The sequence below is a fragment of the Peromyscus eremicus genome, chromosome 16_21 (genome assembly GCF_949786415.1).
Source record: "Peromyscus eremicus chromosome 16_21, PerEre_H2_v1, whole genome shotgun sequence".
In the NCBI taxonomy this organism is placed as follows: Eukaryota; Metazoa; Chordata; class Mammalia; order Rodentia; family Cricetidae; genus Peromyscus; species Peromyscus eremicus.
Window position 1 is genome coordinate 62,435,931 of NC_081432.1, and position 26,315 is coordinate 62,462,245.

The window sequence follows — 26,315 nt, forward strand, 5'->3', positions numbered from 1 at the left end:
CTCTAGGTTGTGTCAAGTCGACGTAAAATCCAGCCAACCTACTGATCTCCACACACTTACCATGGCATGCACACACACACACACACACACACACACACACACACACACAGAGAGAGTTTAGAAAGATTAGCATATGAAATAAATCCATGGCAGAGAAAAATGCTGGGAGTGCCTCCCCACTGTTAGGATTTTGCCACTCTCCAGCTGCATGACCACACATGCGCAATTCAGTAGTTAAGCAAGGGGTCTCATGCCTTACGTCATCCATGTGCTGCATGATTACATAATGCGTGCAGTATGTTCATGCAATTTGTGCATGTGTGGCATAGCTTCATAAACCCACATGCGCATATGCAGGGAAATCCTTAAAAAGCCAGACACAGACTTCTCCCCTCTCTTCTGCTCTCTCCTCCTCGCCCCTCTCTCCCTTCTCCTCACATGTCTCTTCCACAGGCCTGGCCATGCTCTCTTCGGGGTTTTGTCGTGCCTTGTGACCTTTCTTGCATGGTAACAGCCCCGCTCATTTAAAACCAACACCCACCAATGACTACATGTTCCTGTGCAGCGAAAGTGAGTGCTGTTCACGTGTCCCTCTGCTAGAAATGGCTGTCATTGAGCTACTGGCCTTTCCCAGCTCCCTGGCCTACTTCCTCACCTGGAATTTTTCTCTTCCTTAGTAGCAGATCTCTTTTGAATCGCCATCCTTGGGTCTTTGGTTCAAATCCTTGTTCTAGAAAACAGGAACCTAGGAAGCCCAGTGTTATGACCAGATGTCAGGGTCCCCCAAAGACCACCAAGGAGTCCAAATCAGCAAGCAAAAGCAAAGAGCATTTATTCAAGCAAGCTCAGGCTTGGACCCTCCATGTGTCTGAGACAGCAGTACGATTGGAGAGTCCCAAGCCCAGGCAGGGTAGGGATTTTATCACAGTAGAGTTTGGAGGTGAGAGGAATTCCAGGGCTCAGGAACCTTGGACCCTGATTGACTGACATTTGTCTAGGGGTATCTTGGTAAAAGAGAAGTGGTATGTGCTGGGCTAAAGGACACCTGGTGATATCTTATAATGGTTGTAACATTAGGTATTTCCTCTGGAATGCTGATTGACCCATTCCTGGGTGGTGCCAGTTTATGACTTTTCCTGGGGACCGGGTGGTACCTGCCAGTAAACCTGTCATGGAAGCTGTGTCTGGGCCCCTAAGTCTGTCATGGCAGCTGTGTGGTCAAGCTGTTTTGGGCCTCCCCACACCCAGCAGGTACCCCCTGGACACTGACCAGTCCTAGAACAAGAAGCAGAGAGTATTACAAAGCCCACTCTTCAGGTCAGGGAGGTTCATGAATTTGCCTGCAGAATGCTGTCTGTGCTAGAGGTGGGTAAGTTTTCAAATGAATAAGACAGCAACCCCAGGGACCATCCAGACTCTTTTGGATGCAGTTCACTGTGTCTTAGAGATTGGAGGAGCCTGTTGGGCCCATTCAGGAATTCAGGGCCATGGCACAGTGTTGATTGTCCTGGAGGTGGGCAGAGCTGGTGATGTCTCTATCTTCCAGGAAGGAGCTGGGCTTCCTGGACCTTCCCAGTGGGTCTTCTTGTGGAGATATCAATTTTATTCAAGTCACAGAGGGGTGAGGGCCCAAGGATCTTTGGAGTATTGTTGTGGAATAATGACACTGTGAAGATGTCATTCTTATTGGTTTAATACAAAGCTGAATGGCCAATAGCTAGGCGGGATTTTCAGTCATGCAGGATGCTGGGAAGAAGAAAGGAAGAGTTGCCAGCCAGCTGCAGAGGAAGCAACATGGGCAGTACAGAGTGAAGTTAATAAATCCATGAGACAAAAAATAGATTGATAAAAATGGGTTAATTTGAGTTGTAAGAGCTAGATAGTAACAAGCCTAAGCTATCAGCCTAGCTTTGATAATAATAAGTCTCCATGTTGCTATTCGGGAGCTGGCAGGCAGGACAGAAAAGCCCATCTACAGGGTTTGCTAATGGTTTGTCCTGTTCATCAGCTAGTCAAAATAAGTCAGCGCCGAATCTGTCTGCTGAGCAGTCTTCAGACACACAGATCTACTTCAAACACGGTGTCTTGTCCCTGTCAGTAGATCTGTACTGTCTCCTGTAGCAGCCTATGCTCCCTCAAGGTCAGGGACCTTGATTCAGCTGAAACCTGATCCTTGGCCTCTCTTAGAAAAGAAGTTCAGGTCCAGTCAATATGAAACAGAGTTGAAGTTTATTAAAAGGCAGTTTTAACAGATTTTAAGCACAAGGGTTAAGAGAAAGAGAGGCTGTGGGAGAAAGGAGACTCTCCAAGGTCATGGGTGTAGGCTTCTCAAAGAACAGTTGCTGTTAGGTGACCTCGTGGTTTTGGAATTTCCATGTTGGAACGCGTGCCTGTGCGTCAAGGCACCTGCCTGGAGGTCAGTGGACGACTCCCAGGAGTCAGTTCTCTCTTTCCATCACGTGGGGTCAGGGATCTAACTCGGGTCCTCTGGTTTGGCAGCAAAAGCTTTGCTTGGTAAACATCTTGCTGGCCCGCTGTTGCTCCTTTCAGTGATGGAGATTATAACGCGGCTCTGGAGCTGTCTTGGATAGGATTTGCACCTGGAAGGATAAAACCAGGAGCCACTAGTCCTGTGCAGATCAGGAGATGAGGTCATATCCCTTTACTGTAAATGGTGCTTCTGGTGAGATTCCTAGAAAGTTGCTGGTTATGGCTGAGAAGGGAGAAAGGCCGTGAGCAGATGCCTTTAATTGTGCTGGATTCTCAGCTGGGGCTGAGAGGTCTCCAGTGAGGGTTCAAGAGAGACACTGAGGTGCACTGTTAGAGGGTACGGGGTTTATTAAAAGAGCTATTGATGCCATGGACAGACAGACAGACAGACAGACAATGATATGTGAGCTCGGAGGAAAGCTTAGGCCTTGGTACCAGAGACAGACAGCATGGTGGGTCCTCCGAAAAAAAAAGTCAGGGTCCATGTGGCGGAAGTGGGGGGGTCTCATGTCTTTCTGAGGATGGGGGAGGCATCACAGAGAGCCCAGGTAGGGGAGGAGTGAGGATAAGGATGAGCTCTCCCCCCCCCACACACACACGATATAAACCTACTCCTGTGTTGGAGAAGGATCCTGGCTCTGGGAAGTCTGTCCGCTAAGGGCTCACAGTGTCTGCTAGGGGCTCACAGTGTCTCCTCAGGACACAGTCTATGTCTGCGAATGGGGAAGGGCTTCTGCAGATCTGTGGCCTGAGCAGCAGCTGGAATCTAACATCACATTCTCATGGGCAAGGGGCTTCACCCAGACTCTGGTGTGCCAGGGCTCTCTTCTTCCTGTGTCTCCATAATTCCCCTGTGGTTCTCTTCTGATTCCCTTCTGGGTTCTTAAACCTATGATATGGACAGGTTTTGAGTTTATGGCAGCCCAGAGAAGTTCGGGGTCACATGGCTGGGGACTGGAGGCCTCCGCCAGGAGTCTGGGGGGCACCCATGGAGTTTCTGGATTCTTGTGCCACTTTCCAACAAATCATACATGATAGTTACAGAAAAGGGGACAGTTCATTAAAGGAGAGATGCAGAGGAGCCTGGAGATGTGCAAGGTCTAGCTCCAAGAGAGTGGGCAAGAGGAAGAGAGGGATGAGGCTGCATGACCTGCTGCGTGCTGTTTACTTAGCTCCTGCCTCTCACAAATTAATATAATGTGAGCTTCACTGAGCACGCTTTCTCGGCTGAATGAAGCCCAGGTGGGCTAAGGGCTTCCAGTCTCCCCTGATGGCACCTGTCCCATGTTAAGCCATGGAATCTCCTCTATCCACTTTCCTGTCTCACCCCCACCTTGGTTTCAAAAGTGCTCTATATTCTGTAGTTGCCCAGCCTGTGGTGGGAGCCTGGCATGGTATTAGATGCCCGAGAGTGTTAACTCTGTTAATGTTGCCAAAAAGTAAATGGCAGGAGATGGGGACAGACGGGACATTAGGGGCTCAGAGGCTGAACCCCAGGGGGCCTCAGAGGCTGACCCACACGGGGCTGTGTGGAGGGGCTCGTGGACGGAGAGAGAATGGGCCCCACTCCTGAGCCTTGGCAGATGTTAATACTGAGGAAGGCAAGCTTAGGAATATCTTAGCAACCTAGGAGTCCCCTTGGCTTGGGCTGTGCATGTGCCCCTCTCCTTCCAATGCACCTAGCAACCTAGTACCCTCACCTGCATGGAGCTGCATCCCATGCACCCCACTTTATACAGTGGGATTATTCTCTCCTCCCCTGGCAACTTTGATGACCCCCCTGTTGCAGTCACCTTTCATTCAAACACAGTTCATGGCGTAGCTGAGTACGGGAGACAAGGGGCTGGTTGGGCTGGAACTAGTTTTGAGTGTGTGTAGCCTGGCAAACTGTGTCTTGGAAATGAACTTTTAGGGGGAAATTCCTAATTTACCATTGTCAATGTTTAAAACACAACTGTTACCCCAAAGGAGATAAGAGATAGTTTATTCTGGAGGGAGTGACCTTGGCCAGGGAATAGGTTCAGGCTTCCACTGTGGTAACTGTTTTATAGTAACAGAACAAAGAAAGTTGTAAATCAAGACACTTTTCAAAAACCCTGGTGGAAATATTGAGTAGGTGATTACAGCAGACCTTGGCTATAGGCCTCGGAGTCTGCCTGGTGGTGTTATTAGTCTTTTGCTTGGTGAAAACTAGGGTTTTATCAAGTTAAAAAACAAACAAACAAACAACAACAACAACAACAAACCACTATGCATGTAAAGGCTCAAGGTTGATGCCTCTGCTGTTACCTGGCAGCTACTCTAGGGCTCTCCTGCGTCCACCTCCTAAGGCTGGAATCACAGGTGGGCTGCCGTCTACCCAGCATTTGGGTGGGTTTCTGGAGATCTGAACTCTAGTCCTCACATCTGCTCCAAAAGCTCCACAACCCCTGACTATCTCCCCAGCCCCTGCTCTGACTCTTCATGAAATTATGTGGCTCCATATGCCTGGTAGGCAAGAGTTGAGTTCACGAAGGTCATCTTGGAGAAGTTTACGTGTTAATTCTCGGCAGTTGGCACTGAGGTGGGAAAGCTGGGGTGGGTGCGGTCTCGTGACCACGGTCCCTGTGCTCTCCTCATGGGAGGCCCCAGGGTGCAAATGTGCCTCATTCCGGAAGATACAGCGATCCTCACTGTGCTACCTCTTGCTCTCTCATTCTCTCCCGCCCTCCTGCTTTCCTAGCACTGGCCTTGTCCAGTCTGCTGGCCACGTTCAGTCTACTTTTTTTCTCTGTGCTCTGGACTCTTCCAGATGCCTCTAGATATGTCTTCTCTGTTTCACCTACGATGAAACGGTGGTTTCTTTACTGCGCCCCCTCACATGCGATAAGCAGCCAGTGTGTCCGTCGCTTTGGCAATGTGCCACAGAACCGAGCACACTACCAGGCCTCACTCCACTTATCCTGCACTTAATTATTTAAATCTACTCCATTAGTGGTTCTATATTTAATTTTTTAGAAAAACATTGAATGAATTATTAGTCTGTTAATAAATAATAAAGTGTAACAGCTGTTAATGAGCATTCAAAATGGATAATTTACTGCATTCCGTGACACAATACCAATATTTACCCATGAAGGGGAAAAGTTGTACCTGCAAGAAACTTCCCAACTTTGACCCATTCTCATTTCTGAGCAAGCAAGAGGCGATGGGGGAAGAGTTTCCCTATGTGCTGTGGTCACATCCTGTTGTTCTTTTCTGCTCCTGTGCCTGTCCTTGCTCAGGTTTCCTTGTCCCTCCCTCTCTATGGGGGGCGGGGGATGGAGAGCAGTCCCTGGCTGTGGCCACTGGATAAGCAGTGTCATAAGGTGTCCGGGAAACTTTAACTGTCAACTCAACATGGTCACCTGAGGGTGGAGACACAGTGAGGGATTGCCCACGCCAGACTGGCCTGTAGGGATGTCTTCGGAGCTTGTCTCAATTGTTGATGGATGCCGGAGGGCCCAGGACACTCTGGGCGGCTCTATTCCCTAGGCAGGTGGGCCTGGATTTTATAAGAAAGCTAGGTAAGTATGAGTCAGCCAGAGAGCAGCATTCCTCTGTGGTTTCTGCTTCAAGATCATGTTTGAATTCCTGACCTTACTTCCCTCAATGACGGACTGTAAGCTGAAGCAAACACTTTCCTTCTCTAAGCCTCTTTTGGTCAGAATGTTTTATCACATCAACAGAATGAAACAGGAACAGAAGGTCAAGGGTAAATCCTTGTGGGCTAGCCTGGAGTATACTGCAGAGCAGACACAAGAGAGATCCTGCCTCAGTAAGGTGGGAGGTGAGAAGCATCTCCCCAAAGTTTTCCTCTGACCTCCACATGTGCCCATTCCCCACCACCACAAAATAAATAAATAGGAATAAATAAGAAAATAAATCACAGCGAGTTCTTCCTACCTCTCCCATCTCTCTGTGTCTGGAGACATTGCTAATAGGGCTTCATGTAAAAGGCAAGGGAGAGCTGCAGACTGAATAAGGAGGCAGCCGTGTAAACACTGTTACTTTGACTAGAAAGGGAGTATAAAAGGCACAAATAAAAATACCTTATTGTGTGATTGGAACACTAAATTTCACGGCCATGCCCCGCATGCTTTGTTACGCAGACTGATGTCTGCTGAGAGCGAGGCTCTGGCCCTCCCCACCTGTGTGTGATTTCTAAGAGCTTCGAGAACAACACGCAAACAGCTACACATGTCCATCTCACTGTGCACGGCATGTGCTGCTGTGTGTGCTGTGCATACTGTGTGTACATTTGGATGGAGACATGCATGTCCTAACTCAGTTTATCAGCCACTTAGCTGCCATTAATTAACATGTCTACTGTGTTAGGTGTGAGTCTAAGAGGCCTGGGAAATGAAGGCATTCTAAAGCAGCACTGTGTCTCAGTCTTACTTTCCTGCTGTTGAAACAATGGTCATTTCCCTAGGAATCTCACTGAGAGAAGGAAAGGTTGCCAGCCAGAGGGTGAGCTTGTCTCCCCGAAGGGGACTTCACACAGTTCAAACAACACGTCAGAGCACTTTACAGGCTGAGACCGAAGCCCAGAGGATGATGGGTCAGTGGTGGGCGGGACCACACTTTGACCAGGACTGCTTAGATGCGCACATCCTTGCCCTTTATTTAAACTTTGATCTCACTTTAGAACCCCGAAGACAGACTTGAGGGGTTCATTAGATATTTGTCCCCCTTCTCTATGTGGCCACGTTGAATAAATCCTTTTCTGCTTTCCATTTTACTTTGCTCTTTTAATTGGCTTATTGTGACCAGCCCTGACATGGGACACGGGTTGTGACACCAAGTTTAATAACGTGAGGATGTGCCATGCATCCACACAGGCGAAGTCTCTGTCTTCAGGAGAGAGGAAGAATATCTTCCAGCCAGCAAGCTCACGCTCATCAGGGAGAAGTCAAGGCAGGGGAGCAGATAGAGATTGTTGGGGTGCATATTACAGTAGGGTGAGCAGGAAGGCCTCCCTGAGGGGGCACACTGAAGTGGGTGTCTGAGAGGGATGAGGGGATAAAGGTCAAGGTTCATGGGTATCTGGTGGAGTAGTGATCTAGAAGTCAGGGAGAGTCTGGCTCCTACTAAGCTGGGGACACAGGAATGGGCTGGAACATCCAGGATGCTAAGTATTCCTGTGTGCAGAAAAGTGGAGGACAAGGACTCATGTGTGCCCAATAACACCTTCCCAAACCAGAAGCCACAGAACCAGAATGTCAGCATGGAAGGGACTTCACATATACATTAGTCACTTTTTTTTTCATATTCCTATGATAAGAAAACCCGACAAGATGCTACTTACCAGCCAGTGAGACGGCTTAGCTTTAGGCTTCCTGATTTAGGGGACACAGTCCATCATGGTGGAGAGTCAGTGGCAGGAACATGAGATGGCTGGTCACATGACATCTGCAATCAGGAAGCAGAGAAATGAACGCTGGTACTCAGCTCACTTTCTCCTTTTTGTTCAGTAGTCCAGGACCCCAGCCCATGAGATGGCTCCACCCACATTTAGTGTCTTTTCCACTTCAGTTAACCCAATCTAGAACTCCACATGCCCAGAGGCTCATCTTTTCCATGATTCTAGATTCTGTCAAGCCACAACTGATGTCACTGTCACAGAGACAGCCAGTGAAGCCCTCTCATTTTCAGGGTGAGAGGTAGAATTTATTTTAGCTTAAATATCTTATTGCAAGCCTGCACTCTGGCCTTCCCATGCCTCTCATCACCCATCCCCACTCCTTCATCACACTTCTCAGCCTGACTCATCCTCCCGGCATTTCCTGACCCCTTTCTCCTCACCTCCGGTTTGAGACCCTGCTTCATCACTGTGACCTGCACGTTGAGGAGGGAAGCCTCAAGTCTCGTGGAGAAGGAGATGGAGGAGCTGCTGGCATGGTCCACTGGAAAGGGACAGGGATGGGAAGTCTGAGGACAGTGGAGCAGCTTGGCCAGCTTTGCTGGAAGACATGATGGGGGCACTGCCTGCTGCTGGAGGGTCTCAGATGCAAAGAGGGAGTGGACTACCTCACCTCTCCCTTTTCCCTGGAGTCTCAGCACCTTCTCCATTTAGGGACCAATTGTGCCTGTTTGTACTGGTTGTTTTGTATGATAGGAAATCCAACTACGGAGCAGGCTAGTGGCCTATTTAGATTAGTACTTGATTTTCTCTCACATGAAGATGTTGACAATCCATTCAAGAGGCTCTTTAGGTCCTCTCATGACCACAGGTTCTCTCATGACCATAGGTCCCCACGTCCATTGGCCCTCCCTCTGTCTGTAGGTCCTGCCCATGTTCATAGGTCTTCCCCATGTTCATAGGTCCTCCCTATGTCTATAGGTGCTGCCCATGTCCATAGGTCCTCCTCATGTCCATAGGTCTTGCCTATGTCCATAAATCTTCCCTATGTCCATAATCCTCCTCATGTCTATAGGTCCTCCCTCTGTCCATAGGTCCTCCTCATGTCCATAGGTCTGGCTCATGTCCATAGGTCCTCCTCATGTCCATAGGTCTTGCCTATGTCTATAAATCCTCCCTATGTCCATAATCCTCCTCATGTTCATAGGTCCTCCCTATGTCCATAGGTCCTCCTCATGTCCATAGGTCCTGCTCATGTCCATAGGTCCTGCTCATGTCCATAGGTCCTGCTCATGTCCATAGGTCCTGCCCATGTCCTAGTCTCTGTCCATTTTTCTGTCCCTCAAGGTTACTACATGGCCTGAGAGGGCTGCTCTCCCTCCCTGCTTCTAAAACTGACAGTCCAGACGGAGAGTAGAACAAACTAGGAAGAGTAGAAGGGTGCCCATTATTTGAGACCTCCTTTTAGATCTCTTTATCAGGGTCGCCCAGTGAGTCCCTCTTGTATTCTTTCTCAGCCTCTGCCCCCTACAAGGAAGACTGAGAAGTATTCATTTACCTCTTTGTGGAGGTGGCAGATTTGCCTCTAAATAAAAAAATGGCTCGGCTAGATCAGACACTGGACATATGGTGCTAAGTCTCTGTCCCTTATACAAAGACGCAGACCACTTCCATTTGTCCCAAACCCACTGGCTCTTGTGAAACATGACAGAAAATGGACACTCCTTGAAGTCATGGAGATGATTGCCTGAAAGAAACAGATTTCTGTTCACAGGCTTCAAATTTCTAGCTGGCTTTTCTCTGAGAGTTGGAGTGGGTACCAGGCATGAAGAATGTAGACCAAGGTGGGGTCATTTTAAGGCAGTCTGCCCCGCACAATCTCCATGACATCTGTACATGAGTTCTCTGGTTCCTGAGCATGTTGTTCTGGCTCCTCTTTATATAATGAGGATGCTAATGTGTTGCATAAAGCTGCAGGGAAGAGGATGGAGGATACTAACGTAAAATGCATAGTAAAATCCTTGGCATGCGTGGGCTAGCAGATTGAGTAGTGGTTTATTATTGTTCTATATAAGTAAGCATTTGTGCACATGTGCCCTATGAACACGTGTGTGCATGCATGTGTGCGTTTGCTTATAGCTAGGTGGCAGGCGAGGCAGGAGAGACTCTGGTAAGGCTGCATATTCATCTGGGGCTTTCATTCTCCATGGCCAGTGCTCTGTTCTATCACAGGACAGAGGAGGACAATGACGGGCAGGGCAGGGCAGTGACAGGTCCAGTTGTCACAGAATTGAGCTTCCATGGGAGGTGCTTTAACACTGAAAATTCCATGGTCCAATTTGGAGGGCAACAGGCAGAGAGAGAGAGAGAGAGAGAGAGAGAGAGAGAGAGAGAGAGGCTGGGTTGCCAAGCAACCAGCCATTAACAGAAAATTAGTCGCTCATCTCCCAATGTCCTGTCCCATTTTCATTCTGTCTCCCTTCTTCTCCTGCCAAACAGAAACACATACAGAGCCATGGCTGAGGCTGCCAGGAAGCATCTAGTGAGAGGAGTCACGTGAGGGACATGCACCAGCTTGAGCAGGTAGCCAGGGGTAACTCCCTTCTGTGTCCCCATCCTTCCTGATTGCCTCCCATTGCCCATTAGTTTTCAGACAGACCCTTATCCTGAGTCTCAGTAGTTTTCAGTCTGTGCTCACTTGTGTTACTTGTCTCCTAGTCATGCATGCTGGAACATCTGGAGGGATACGTTTTCCCTCCAGCTGAGAGCTCCCTGAAAATGATGGTGATCACCCTTGAGAATGGTCTATCAAATCATACAGACCTCTCAAATCCCAGTTCCCCACGCCCTCCGGAGTGTGTGTGTGTGTGTGTGTGTGTGTGTGTGTGTGTGTGTGTGTGCAGATGGAGGCCGAGGTCAACCTCAGAGGTCTCCCTCAATCACTCTCCACTTTGTGTTTTTGAGACAGGATCTTCCACTGAGCTTGAAGTCAGCTGATCTGGCTAGGTCAGGACTGACCAGGAGGCCCCCAGGAACTTCTTGTCTCTCCAGCGTTAAAGTCCTAGGACACTTGGATGTGGACAAGGGTTTGTTTGTTTATTTGTTCGTTTTTTGACATGGGTGCCGAGGATCCGAACTCAGGTCTTCATGCTTGCGCAGTACGCGCTGTACTGACTGAGCCCAATCTCCCTGGAGCCCAATCCTGTTTTCTGTCTGGGCTTTCATGCTTCTGGAACAGACAGGCTGTGTCTATTGGGGTGTGTATCATTTCCAACCCACTGGGAGGAATGGAGGGTGGAACAGACCTGGACTGGAGACTCAAGCCTCAGGATCATTTTTTAAACCTTGGACCCACAGAAAAAGATGGCATGGGAGCCCTATTAGGTCATCTCATGTCTTTCTGGGGTGTCTCCTTTTCTAGATGTGTCTCATCCTGGTAGAGTGATACTTGGGGTCCTTAGAGATAGGAACATGTTTGGGGAGAAAATTGTCTCCCCAGGGTCACAATTCCTTGCCTGAGACAGACTTCCAGAAAGTTGACTTCAAATTCTGTGGACATTTTTAGACCATCCTCTGATGGGGGAATGTCTTTCTGTATGCTGTGAAAATATGTTGCTCTGATTAGTTGATAAATGAAGCTGTTTGGCCAACGGTGAGGCAGAATAAGGTTATGTGGGACATTCTAAAGAGAGAAAGAAGAAGGAATAAGACAGAGCAGGGGAGATGCTGCTAACCACCACCAGAAGAAGCAAGATGTAAAGGTACCAGTAAGTCACAAGCCCCATGGCAAAATATAGATTTATAAAAATGGGTTAACTTAAGATATAAGAACTAGATAACAAGAAGCCTGCCATGGCCGTAGTTTAAAAATAATATTATCCTGTATGTGTTTATTTGGGTTTGAGCGGCTGCAGGACCAGCGGGTGAGAGAGATTTGTCCTGATCGTGGGCCAGGCGGGACACAGGAAAACTTTCAGCTACAATCCTCCCCTCCATGTGTCCACTGCCTGGGAATTGTACTCTCTAGTACAATTGTCAGTCTAGACAGATGTGGTGCTAGGCTGGCTCATCTGGGATCCTCCTCTATGAAGGTGACCATGGTCAGGGAAAGAAGCAGGACATGTATGTGCCAAGTGCCCTGTGGGATGCTGGGAAGAGCTTTAGAGACCCAGGATATGAGCAATTCACTGTATAATGGGTTGGCAGGAGTATCTGGGAGTGGGTGACGTTGCATCTGGGCTTTGGAGTAGGAATAGAAGTTTGCCAGAGAGAAATGTTGGGGAAGGCATGGAGGAGAGGGCATTCTAAGAAGAAGTAGCAGCCTGGACATGGGGGCTGAGTACTCAAAACCGAACCAAACGCACCCCTGTACGGAGGTTAACCTCTGAAGATCACAAGGCCAGGGGCAGAGATTTGCCCCTGACCAGCTGGACATCTTTAGACAAGTGCCTTTACTTTCTCACCTGGGAAGTGGCAGCGTGGGTAATCATGGAGCTGTCCTGCAGACCAACAGTCCACGGTGTTGTGTTCATGGAGCGGTCATTAGATGAAGGGGAGTCGAGCTTGTATATGGGTTTGTAACAGGGAGGCTGGAGGAGAGCTGGGACGGCCATCGGGAAGGCTCCTCCACACTCCTCTTCCCCAGGACCTCCTCAGTGTTGTCTGAGACTCACTGGGCAGCCCAGACCTCTCCATGCATTACCGTGACATTTAGAGAAAATTGTTCATTTCCAAAGATTTAAGTGCACTTAAAGCTAATGTGGGTGGCTTTTTAACAGGGACCAGTGGCTATCCTGGAGCAGAGGAATGGCTGGGAATAACCCTGGAGACCAACAGGTAGTTTGGAGGCCTGAGTGTTCACTGCTGTGGACAAGGGATGCTGCCTGCATCTTCCTGTCCCACATGCATCCTTCCTGTTTCTAGGCAAGCTCAGGAAGATAGGGTCCAGTCCTTTGATGGACACACAACAAGAAGCATGCCAGGCTCTTGGGGAACACCCTAAAAGAAACAACATGGAGGTGGCTTCGAAGGTGATGGGCCTGGTTTTGAGTCATAGAGCCTGAGGAATGCTCAGAACTGGCATGGGGACCTCTGGGTCAGCTGTCTGTGACCTGGCCACATGGTGGTTTACAAAGCCCATTGACCTCCCAGCTTCACATAGCCATGACTTTCAATGTCCTTCAAGGTACCCAGGAAGACAACAGTTTCAGAGTAACAGGAACAGACAGTGGACAGTGACCCCCTGCCCCATCCCCGAGGGTGGTCACTGCCTCCTGGTCCAAGGCTTTGAATCTTCAAAGCCTTTTCTTTAATGAAAAGAATTGTAATTTATTTGTCAAATCCAAAGTGATGGTGCAGTCTGCTCAGCACAGCTCCCTCGCCTGGGGCAGAACTGCCTGGGCATAGCTTGCGCATGCCTAATTAGGTTTATATGTACAGAGTGTGTGAGACTGTGTTTATACCGGGCCTTGCGAGTGCATGTGTGCTCCCTTGTCAGCCAAGTCTGTTTGCAGCATGCACACACACATATGTGTTATATGCTTGACCTACATCTATATACCCGCATGTGTGCACTCTGCTGGGTGATCCTAGGTGAAGTGCATGGATGGTGCATCCTCAAGACGCAGGGCTGGCATGGGCAGACATGATGTGCAGATAGCCAGGGGAAGCATCTTTTACAGTGGAGGCTAGGCCTTAGGCATGGAGTCAGCAAAATCGCACGCCTGCCAGGATCTCACCTTGTCAGTGTCTCTGGGGGCATCAAGACACCATGCTCTCTCTGCCCTTAATCTGTGCTCAAGATCTCACTTCAGAGCCTCCCCGCCCTTCAGCCCTTCTACTGTTCCTAGGATGATTCTTCTGAGCAGCAGCTGCCAGGCTGACTGGCTAGCTAGGCAGAGGAGAGGAAGAAGACATGGATGTGGGGTGCCTTGGGCACTCTGGGCAGGGAGGGGCAAAGGAAACAACAGCCTACCCATTAGCTCTCTTAGGGAATAGAGGGATAAAGAGTGGCAGCCAGTGCCCCTGGCACACAACCCCAACATCTGGTTGCCCCCAACTGACGTAAATGCTGCATCTGGAAATCTGTTCTGGATGAGGACCTGGGGACGAAGAACACAGGATGGAGGGGAGCTTAAACATCAGGGCAGGTCTCACTCTCCAGAGGAACCTACATTCCCGTTCCACAAGACTCTTGGGAAATACATATTGCGGGCTGGGAAGCTTGGGCTGCGGAGGGATGGGAGCCGAGCCATTGAGACCACAGGCTGATAAGCCTGGAAGAATGTGTTGCATAGAACAGGGGAAGGGTTTGGAATCCAGAAAGGAAGCTACCCAGAGAGGATGGTCATCTGCGAGAGTTGCTGTCGGAGGCAGCTGAGAATGGGTCAGTGACTGTGCTTGCCCAGCAGGCCTGGAGACCTGAGAAGTGGAGGCATGAGGATTACACGTTTGAGGTCTGCCTGAGTGACAAAGCAAAACCTTGTTTCAAAATAAGGTAATAAAAGTAAAATACAATAACCCCCAAGCTAGAGTGGGTGAGGCCTAGGCGTGTCCAGTCTCCAGAAGCTTCTCCCGGCTCTATGCATCCTCGTTTCTTTCTCGGGGCTGCTTGGTTCTCTCCAGCCTAGCTAGCCAGCTCTCCCATGGCTCCAGAGGTCTGAGCTGGACTCCAACCCCTCCCCCCCCACACCCCCTCCGTCTGGCTCCTGTCTCTCCCTGTGATCGCAGTGGAACCTTTCGAAGCTCCCTCCCCCAGGCTAGGCAGCTGCTAAGTGCCTCCCACTGGCTTGCGTAGCTTCCCTTTCTGGGGAGCCCAGCATTGAGCTTCCAGAGATTGTTAAAAAAAACAGCCTGTAATTAATATTCTGGGCTGGTGGTTGCAGGTACCTTAGGACTCCCGGAGCTGGAGATCCCCTGGCCTGCCCCTCCCATTCTTTCTCCCAGCCTGCCTTTCGGCATCTGTCTGCTGTCTGCTCTCTTCCCGTTATCTCCTGTTCATCCTTCAGGATCTCAGATTCCGAGGCTCCTGGCTGCTCCTCCAGGCTGCAGCTACCTCTGAGGCCTTCATTGTTCCGTGTTTTTGTGCTGCCTGTCTCTCCTCTGGAGTCAGCCTGCCTCTTTCTATCCAAGTACTCTGATCTTCCCCTCAGTGACTCCTCTGGTTGTCTGTCTCCCTTACCCTCTGTCAGCCTGTCTACCTCCTCTCTCTCCCTGCTGTACTTCACCCCACCCCTCCCTGCTGATGGGGAATGTGCAAATAAATGAAAAGGGCCAAACCCGTGTGCCTAGCTGTATAAAGGAACCCTACAACCCCAGGAGCCTGGCTGCGGGGACTGTGTGGAACAAAAGATCTCTAATTACTGCTCTCCAGTGCTAAGCCTTTGCTCTAATATGAAAGAGGGGTTGGAGAGGGGCAGGGAGAGAGAGGATGGGGGGATGGAGGGTGGGAGGGAGGGAGGGAGGGAGGGAGGGAGGAAGGGAGGGGGAGATACCTAGGTAGGAGAGGCATAGGACCTCTGGAACCTGGGGCTGGAGGTACATAGGCTGTGACTGGTGCTAAGGACACTGGACATTTTCTCATCCACGGATTGCTCATTTTACTCCAGGATCTGAATTGCTTGTCCAGCTGGCTCTCTCCATAGGCCAGCTCCAAATGAGAGCCTCCTTGCCCCAAGGCAAAAGCCCAGTCTCAGCCTCGTAGTTCCCCAGGCCGCAGGTCTGTCACAGACAAGGGACAGTGAAATCACCCTTACAGGCCTGAGAGGGATCCCACATTCTCTTCTTATCTCAGCTGGAATCTGTAAGGGTGGTCTCACTGACCCCTCCTTCAGTGAATCATGGGTTGCCAGGGTCCAGGCTATGAGGAAGGGACTCTCCAAACATAACCCTCCATTTCATATTTATAAAGACCACCTCAGAGGTATGAGGACATCAGGGTGATGGTGGGGTTTATGAACCAGCTTGACTGGGCTAAGGGAGCCCAGACAGCAGGTAAAGCATCTTGGGTGTGTCTGGGAGAGAATGTCACCTGCATGGGTAAAGCTGGTAAAGAAGAGCCCTCTGGTGCTAAGGAGCTCAGTGGGGAAGAGCACTTGCTGTTCTTGCAGAGGACTAGAGTTCGGTTCCCAGCACCCACACAAAGCAGCTCACAACTGCCTGTGACTCCAGCTGCAAGGGATCAGATGCCCCCTTCTGGCCTCCACAGGCATCACATACCACACACACACACACACACACACACACACACACACACACACACACATAAAAATAAATCTTAAAAAAAAGAACCCCCTCCTCAGCAATGTTAGCAAACCTGAATTGGTCCACAGAGGCCTTGAATAAGTGGGATGGTCATGGAGGAGGGAGAATTTGCTCTTGGCTACAGCTGGATCCCATCTTCTTCTGCACTCCGACATCAGGGCTCCTCATTCTAGGGCTCAGGACTCAGACAGGACCAACACCATGGCATCCTTTGCATCTTTAGCCTTCAGACTACAGTAGACACCAAGGCAGATCATAGGCTATTTTGGCCTCCATGATCATGTGAACCAATTCCCATGGTAAATCTAAATCTATATTGTCTGTATAATTGTTATCTATACCATCCACGGCACTGATATCTACATCATTGATAGCTGTATCATTAGAGCATTGATATCTATGTCATCTATACCATTTATATATATATATATCATCTCTCATCTATGACATCTACATCATTTATATCTACATATATGTTTATATCATCTATAGCTATGTATATATAATCTGTACCAATGACTTCTATACCATATCTATATCTATATCATCTATATCTGTGTTATCTATGTCATTGATATCTACTTCTATATCATCAATATCTATATCATCTATAGCACTGATATATATATATATATCATCTAACATATGTCACCTACATCATCTGTATCTATATAATTTATGTGTCATCTACATCATCTATATCTACACTATTTATATCATTTATAGCTATGTATGTACAATCTGTACCAATAATATCTATACCATCTCTATGTTTATAACCTCCATATCATCTGCCATCTGCGTCATCTATACCTGGGTCCTCTGTGTCTCTATGCATCATTTGTATCTATATCTGTATATCCTCTGTGTCATCTTCATCGTGTCTGTCTATACCATCTCTATCTACATCTTTCTCCCAGTTCAGGTTCTCTGGGGAACCCTCACTAATATGCTAGCATAGAGCTGAGAGTCAGAAGTCCAGAGGTCTAATACAGCTTCCATATGTAACAGTTTGTGACTTTAGGCAAATTATTTAATATCTTAGAAGCTCATTTTCTCAGTCTACAAAATTTGGGCTCATAAATATCTGTCTTACTGGTAACTCCCACAGGGCTCTGCTCCTTAGGAACAAGTTTAGAAGTGATAATTGTGATGAGTAACCTGTCTCGGACATCAGGATCACTTCTGAGTTTATCCAGGAGACTTGAGTGAAGTCCAGCAGTCCATGATGGCCCACTTACGTCACATTCTGAATGAAGTGCAGAATGGGGTGCTTTCCAGGAGACAGATCTGAGACTTTGTGCTATGTTGCTGCCTGTGGGTTCCAAGGACTGACCTGAGGTACCACGTTTACCATCCTGGGCACTCCCCTGGGCAGATCCTCTTCTTCCCTGGCCCCTATTCCAGGCCCCTGCTAGTGTATTCAGTGTCTCCCAAGGGAGCTGCTTGGGTCTGTATCCTTGCTGTAGGGCCTGCTTCTGCAGAACCCAGGCAGAAAGCAAGGTGCTGCAAGGACTTTGGGTCTCAGGATGCTCGCCTCCCAATGTGACTCGGATGATGCTCTTTCATTCAAGCTAATCCCTGCTCTACAAAATGGTACTGCTGTGATTTCCTTTCATTCCCACCCTCAGGCCTGGGTGATGTTGACATCAAATGAGATAATGCAAGAGAAAAAAAAAAAAAGCAGACCATGGTGGCTGTGTGGATGTGTTAGGTCCCATTATCCTTAATATTTGGTTTTGTTCATTCAACTCTTGCCTTCAAAAGGCTGTTTTGGGAGGAGATGTCTGGGTGTCATAACTAGCACGGACTCGTTGGGGCCCCTTTTAAATCCTGCATATGCCATTCCCACTGGGCACTGAAGGCTCCTGCTTCTTTTCACCTTTTCCTCCCACTGTGAAGTTATTTAAAGTGCTCTTATTACCGGCTTTGGGGCTGCTCCCAAGGGGCTTCTCAGCTGCTTTTCTCTGGACGTCTGACTTCAAGTAGATGGCACCCTTTTTTCTTGTAATAAATAATGAATAATAAAATGTAAATATATGACATAAATTATATACATTTAGGTAACGCCTTTCTCTTTACAAGACTTCTTCCTTTCTGCATTTTAGTCACGCAGAGATTTTTTTCCCTTCCTTTCCCGAAGCCCATCTTTTGATCCATAGCACACATTTTTTTGTTACTAACTTTCAATAAGGATTCTCTTTCTTTTTTCAACAGTCTATAGGCTTCTTATGCTTTCATTTTTAAAAAACTTTTCTTTAACATTCCTCCTGATCTTTCCCCCTTGAACACATACTTATTTTCTCCATTTCTGTCTTCAAGAAGTAAGCAGCCCCAAAATAGGTATTTTTGACTTTCCCACCAGGGTGTAAACTTCAAGATCTGAGGTCCAAAGAAGGCTGGGTTTCGCCCACAGACGTGTTCCGCCCAGCCCCAGACCCTTGTTTCCAAAGGGACCCAGCCCACTTCCTGGCACAGAACACAGCAAGCTGGTGTCTGTGGCTGCCATCCCTTATCTCTGTCACCACTGGGGACTCGCTACACGGTGCCACTTTATCACTTGTACCAGCCGTCTGGCCTGGCTGCACCTCGTCCTTAATTAATTACACCCCCTGCCACAAAGAGCCATCTCTCCCCTGACTACAGCCTTCAAGCCCCGTCAGATGAAGACGCGAAAGACTTTCATCTCTCCTGACACCTCCGCTCTCTGTGTCATTTTCCTCTCCTGGCCAACCTCAGGTCCCTTTGTGCGCCTGCCTGGGCTCCTGGTCCACAGCCATCACACAGCCTGCGGTCTTGAGGACATTCAAGGTCCAAGAAGCAAGCTGCAGAGCCCATGGGAGGGACATGATGGGGAGGCCAAGGTTGGGGTCTGAGGACACCCCAGAGGCCAGCGTTCAAAAATGCTCCAGGACTAGGGAGACAGCTCAGTTGGTAAAGTACTTGTCTTTCAAACAAAAGAACCTGAGTTTGATCCCCAGAATCCACATAAAACCTGAGTGTGGTGGCACATGCTAACAATCCAGCACCGGGGAAGTGAAGATAGATGGGTCCTTGGTCCTCAAGACTAGCTGGCCTTGCGCACTTGGTGAGAATCAGGCCAGTGAGAGGCTCTGTCTTAACAAACAAACGAGGTAGAAGATACATACCTGAGAATGGACAGCCAAAGTTGACCTTTGGCCTCCACATGTATGCACATGGACACACACGCCTACACCTCATGTCTTACATGTATGCACATGGGCACACACGCCTACACCTCATGTCTCACATGTATGCACATGGGCACACACGCCTTCACCTCATGTCTCACATGTAGGCACACAGACACACCTACTCCTCATCTCTCACATGTATGCACATGGGCACACACGCCTACACCTCATGTCTCACATGTATGCACATGGGCACACACCTACACCTCATGTCTCACATGTATGCACATGGGCACACACGCCTTCACCTCATGTCTCACATGTATGCACATGGGCACACACGCCTTCACCTCATGTCTCACATGTAGGCACACAGACACACCTACTCCTCATCTCTCACATGTATGCACATGGGCACACACGCCTACACCTCATGTCTCACATGTATGCACATGGGCACACACCTACACCTCATGTCTCACATGTATGCACATGGGCACACACGCCTTCACCTCATGTCTCACATGTATGCACATGGGCACACACGCCTTCACCTCATGTCTCACATGTAGGCACACAGACACACCTACTCCTCATCTCTCACATGTATGCACATGGGCACACACGCCTACACCTCATGTCTCACATGTATGCACATGGGCACACACCTACACCTCATGTCTCACATGTATGCACATGGGCACACACGCCTACACCTCATGTCTCACATGTATGCACATGGGCACACACCTACACCTCATGTCTCACATGTATGCACATGGGCACACACGCCTTCACCTCATGTCTCACATGTAGGCACACAGACACACCTACTCCTCATGTCTCACATGTATGCACATGGGCACACACGCCTACACCTCATGTCTCACATGTATGCACATGGGCACACACGCCTACACCTCATGTCTCACATGTATGCACACGGACACACGCCTACACCTCATGTCTCACATGTATGCACACGGACACACACGCCTACACCTCATGTCTCACATGTATGCACATGGGCACACACGCCTACACCTCATGTCTCACATGTATGCACATGGGCACACACGCCTACACCTCATGTCTCACATGTATGCACATGGGCACACACGCCTACACCTCATGTCTCACATGTATGCACATGGGCACACACCTACACCTCATGTCTCACATGTATGCACATGGACACACACGCCTACACCTCATGTCTCACATGTATGCACATGGGCACACACGCCTACACCTCATGTCTCACATGTATGCACACGGACACACACGCCTACACCTCATGTCTCACATGTATGCACATGGGCACACACGCCTACACCTCATGTCTCACATGTATGCACATGGGCACACACGCCTACACCTCATGTCTCACATGTATGCACATGGACACACACGCCTACACCTCATGTCTCACATGTATGCACATGGGCACACACGCCTACACCTCATGTCTCACATGTATGCACATGGGCACACACGCCTACACCTCATGTCTCACATGTATGCACATGGGCACACACGCCTACACCTCATGTCTCACATGTATGCACACACGCCTACACCTCACGTCTCACATGTATGCACACAGACACGCCTACTCCTCATGTCTCACCAACAGATACAATGACAAGCCCGGCCATAGGAATATAAGCAGTGCCGTGCTCTCTGGGTTAACACTCAGGTCTGCAAAGGAAATCAGGTCCCTCAGCAGGACAGTGCTGAGCTCCACAAACGGTGACACAGATGATGATACATGGGGGCTGAGCCTTGTAAACAGCCCGTGTGGCACATGGGGTGTGCACCCAGGCCAGGGTTGCACTGGGCACTCAGACCCCGGATCCTACAGCGACCATCCCCCCCACCCCATGCCTGTATCACTCTGTCTCTTTTCTTCATCTCTCCTTAAACACAGGGCAGGATAGAAAGCCTGGCTGAGTGAGGGCAGTGTGTGTTTGGGGTGGAGGGTGGGAACATGCCATGGAACCCCCAAAGCCTGTCACTGGCTCCCCGTGTGGATCCCTCACCTTGATATTCAGTTAGGGAGTGTGTTCAGGGGAAAACAAAGTGTGACCTTCCTCCCAGCTGCCTCAATGCTGGGTACTGGCTCTATTTTTGGCACTCTCACTAGTGTGTTGAACACTTCAAGATCTGAGGTCCAGAGAAACCTGAGCTTTCCCACAGTCGTGTTCTGCTCAGGCCTAGGCCTTGTTTCCAAGGCACCCTAACTTCCTGGCACAGAATCTCTCTCTCTCTCTCTCTCTCTCTCTCTCTCTCTCTCTCTCTCTCTCTCTGTGAGTGTGTGTGTATGTGTCTGTGTGTATGTGCACATGTATGTGTGTGTGCATGTGTGTGTATGTGTGTCTCTGTGTGTATGTGTGTGTGTATGTGTATACGTGTGTGTATGTGTGTGTGTGTGTGTGTGTGTGTGTGTGTGTGTGATGACATGTGCCCTGGCATGGACACTGACTATTTCCTCCCTCTGTAGATGGACATGGGGACTAAAGAATGGGCCACGCTGGCCAGAGGTGGGTGGTCTTTCCTCACTCTGGGATCCGCAACAGTGAGGACACCCTCTCCTCCCTCAGACCCTAAGAGAAGCCTTGGGGTTAGCAGGGAGGAGAGAGGGCATTGGGGGAGGGGCTGGCTGGGGCAGGGAGAACAGGGCACCAGGTGCCTGTGCTTCCCAGGCTGGAGTCAAGGCTTCCCCATGCAGGAGGCTTCCGCCAGCACGGGGTGCACCCAGTCAGGTTCAGGGTCACAGCCTCTGCCTCCACACACCCATGTGTGCCATGGGGCTGAGGTGCCCATTGACAAAGCAAAGGCTGTCTGCCCTTGGGCATGTAGTAGTTGGTGATTTCCACTGGGCCGTTGCAGAATCTCGTCTGCTGTGTGGCTATACTGACTATCAGGAAAACTGAATCTTGATGTACTGCACAGACCAATAGTGGTTTGAGCCTCCGAGTCTCCTGAGTCCTGACTGAGGATGAGGCCTTGTTAGAGAGCAGAAGCAGTCTCTTTCTCTTCCCTTCCCCAGCCCCCAGCCTTCGCACCCACTCTTCCTGGGTGCGCATGGGCTCTGCCTAGGTCGGTATGGCCCCTCCAGCGTGCGCTAGAGGAACCAGAGTCTTCCCAGAGAGATGAATGGGGGAAGATCCGGAACTCTGGAAGAGCAGTTCAATAACTAACTAGAAGAAGAACAAGCTAAGGAGACTTGGACAAAAAAGCAAAAGACCAGCACAGACGCTGTAGCCAGCCCCAGGGGACCAGAAGCGGGACCCAAGTGGCCCAGCAGACCATCAACCTGGCTCAGCGCACCTCGACTTTGTCAGAGAGAAGCCCCACTCAACCATTCACTCACCTGCCCACTTATTCATCCAACAGACGTGGGCACCTGCTGAAGACAGAGGCTCCCTGGTGGAGAGCTGAAGAAGGGACAGGAGACTCAGGGTCCAGGGGGACTGAGTTTGGAAGACACCCCTTCCTTCTAAACCCATATTCTTCTTCACCCAGCTCAAAGTGCTTGCTGCTAGGGCTGCCACTGAGAGAAGAATTTTGAGCGTAGCAGGTGAGGCAGTGTGGACGAGGGTTGTGCCAGGAAACATTTGGGCATCGGGGATATGGGGCCAATTATGGGGGCCAATTATGTCCAAACCACCACACACACATTCATACAACACATGTCTCTCTCATACACATACAAACATGCACTTGGACACACATAGACAGACATCACATATATTCTTATGCAGTAACTTTTACAGGCACATACAACTTCATGCAGTTCTTGATCTGAGAAGACAGGACACTCAGGGGGATTACTGCAAGGAGTGGAGTTCTCTGTAACCAGCTCCCCCCATATCCTCTCTGTGGGCTCTCACACTGCTGACCACTGTATTTCTGAGTCCTGCACAGCTGAAACGGTGAATGGGGTGACATCCATGTCCCTGCACCTGAAAAAGATTTAAAGGAGGAACCTAAGAGCTGGCATGTGCAGTGGACACGTGTCTTTCTTCGTGGTCAGCAGGCTGTCATTCCTGGTCTGCAGCTCTTCCCTCCAATAGTCAGGGCTCTGCCAGCTGGGTGCACCTGTGGCAGATGGGGACCTTACAAGGCTGTCTCTGGTGGCTGCAGATGTTTGAAGAGTTCAGCACTGGCTGTGCTGTTCCATTGGTGGCAGGTGGCCAGATGGCATCATGGTGACAGCCGAGCTTTGGACCACATAGACAGCCTTACTTCCCATGATCTTGCTGTGTGTGGCTCCACATGTGCATTTTAGGCTCATTAGACCAAGTCTGCAGATGGTCTTTTCCTCTGTGAACCGGCCAGAGTTGGTTTCTGTGGTACACAGCTGAGAGCTCATTCTGACCCAGGGTTCAGTAAGTCCTGTCCATTGGAGGTGACAAGCATGTGGCTTGAGGATGAAATGGAGGGATCAGGATTTGGAGGGGGTGCTGTAAGGAGAACCTCTAGGACAGACGTGGCCTGGTGTTCTCCTATTCACTGTCCCTAGCCACAGCCACACAGCACAGCACTGGGAACCACAGGGGAGGCCACTTACCTGCTTCAGGCCCAGTCTGTCCATTCAAGGTGGGTACCCCGGAGAAGGGGAGAGGGAGGCAGCAGTGTGTGTGTGTGGGGGGGAGCAGGGACACAGCTCCAGGTCCAGGTACACAGCTCTAAGTAGGAGCACCTCCTTATGGGATCGAATGGGAGCATCTCTTCCTGTGGGATGGAGTGGGAGCATCCCTTGCTTCAGGATCGAGTGGGAGCACCTCCTTGCTGTGGGATCGAGTGGGAGCACCCCTTGCTTCAGGATTGAGTGGGAGCACCTCCTTCTGGGATTGAATGGGAGGACCTCCTTCCTGTGGGATTGAGTGGGAGAACTTCCTTGCTCTGGGATTGATACTGCCTTCACTCCCCAGGCAGGCAGACCCACAATTGTTCCTCAATGTCACCCCCTCAAATATACCCCAGATTTCAGAAGAAATGGAGGGACAATATGGAGTCTGTGCAAGGGAGGAGCTCATGAGGAGACTCTCACTCTGTCTATACTGCATCCCCTCTTCTGTCCTGCTTTTGCAGCCCAATGCAGGGAAGGGAGGTTTGGGGCCATCTAGGGTGTCCACTTGTGCTAAGGTGGGACTCCCCCTTTCTCTCCACGCCTATCCTGCTTCTGCAGGTCCACAGCAGGATGGGTTCTTGTCTTAGTTGAGATTTCTAATGCTGTGATAAAACACCATGACAAAAGTAACATGGGGAGGGAAGGGTTTATTCTGGCTTCTGCCTCCACATGACAGTCCACCATCAAAGGAAGTCAGGGTATGAGCTCAAACCAAGACTCTGGAGAGGAAAAGTGAAGCAGAGGCCATGAAGGAGTGCTGCTTACTGGCTTTCTCCTCATGGCTTGCTCAGCTTGCTTCCTCTAGCACCCAGAAGGCCCTGCCCAGAGGTGCCACTGCCCGCAGTGAGCTGGGCACACCCACATCAATCATCAATCAAGAAAATGCACCCCAGGCTTGGCCATAGCCCAATCTGGTGGAGGCATTTTCACAACAGATTTCCTCTTCCAAAATGATGCTAGCTTGTGCCAAGTTGACATAAAACTAGCCAGCACAGGTCTCTAGCTTGGATCTGAGTCTGAGGCATAATTAAAGGTTGTGTTTTTTTGTTTTTTTAAGAATCATGTTGTGAGTCTATGTGCATGAGGTTATATGTAGGTGTCCATGTGTCACAGCTCTGCTGCGAAGGTCGGTGGGTGTTGGTTCTCTCCTGCACCGGGTAAGTCCTGGCAACTGAACCCAGGGCACTGGGCTTGGTGGCAAGTGTCTCTAACTGCTGAGCTGTCTTCTCGGCCTTCAGCTTTTCCTTCTTCTTTCGGCGTCATGTTTTCTCCACTGTCTCCCAGCATGCCATGCATCTGAGAGCCTGTCCGCATTTCCTGCAATGGGATGGATCCTGTCTACACTTCATCCTCTTCTTGTTTGCTCCCTGAACTGAGTACCACACGTCTACAGAGCTGTGCTAGCGCCAGAATCTGCAGGGAACGTGGAAGGACAAGGAGGTGGCTTCACACCACATTCTAAAGCAAATGACTCACAGCACTCATTTGTCGAAAGGCCTCTCTGCCTGGCCTCAGCCTTCACTATCCCTGGGTACTGTCCAGGACTCTCAGGAGATGCCCCATCTCCCCAGGCTGTGCGGGTTTTTGGAATTTCTTGGAATTGTTGGAATTCCTCTTATTGATGGGAGTGTCTTTTTGTATAATGTGAAAATATGTTGCTTTGATTGGTTGATAAATAAAGCTGTTTGGCCAATGGTGAGGCAGAATAGGGTTAGGCGGGACATTCTAACTAGAGAGGAGGAAGGAGAAAGGCAGAACAGAGAGATGCTGCCAGCTGCCATGAGAAGCAAGATGTAAAGATATGGTAAGCCACGAGCCACGTGGCAAGGTATAGATTTATAGAAATGGGTTAATTTAAGATGTAAGATCTAGCTAGCAAGAAGCCTGAGCCATTAGGCCATACAGTTTTAATTAATATAAGCTTCTGTGTTTTTATTTGGGTCTGAGCGGCTGCAGGCCTGGGAGAGACTGGAGAAAACTCCAGCTACATCTTATAAATCTCTGTTTTCTGCCATTGGCCTCTGCCCTTCACAGAGAGGCTCTTGTCTGTAGGAGAAATGTGCTCTTCCAGCTCTTCCAGGATGAAACAACCCCCACTCTATCCCACCCACCATACATTCACTGAGCAGTGCTTCAGGCACAGTGTAGACCTCAAAGTTGCTTACTGTACATGCATGGCATCTCCTCCCACTTTGTCAATCTGGCCTTGAGGCAGAGGGTACCCTGGGGGCTGTGAACTGAACTTGTCCTAGCTGGGAACATTCCACTTTCATAAGGATTTTCCTCCTACATAGAACTTGTTTTCTGGCCAGAGTGGGGAGAGAGAGAGAGAGAGAGAGAGAGAGAGAGAGAGAGAGAGAGAGAGAAAGAGAGAGAGAGAGAGAGA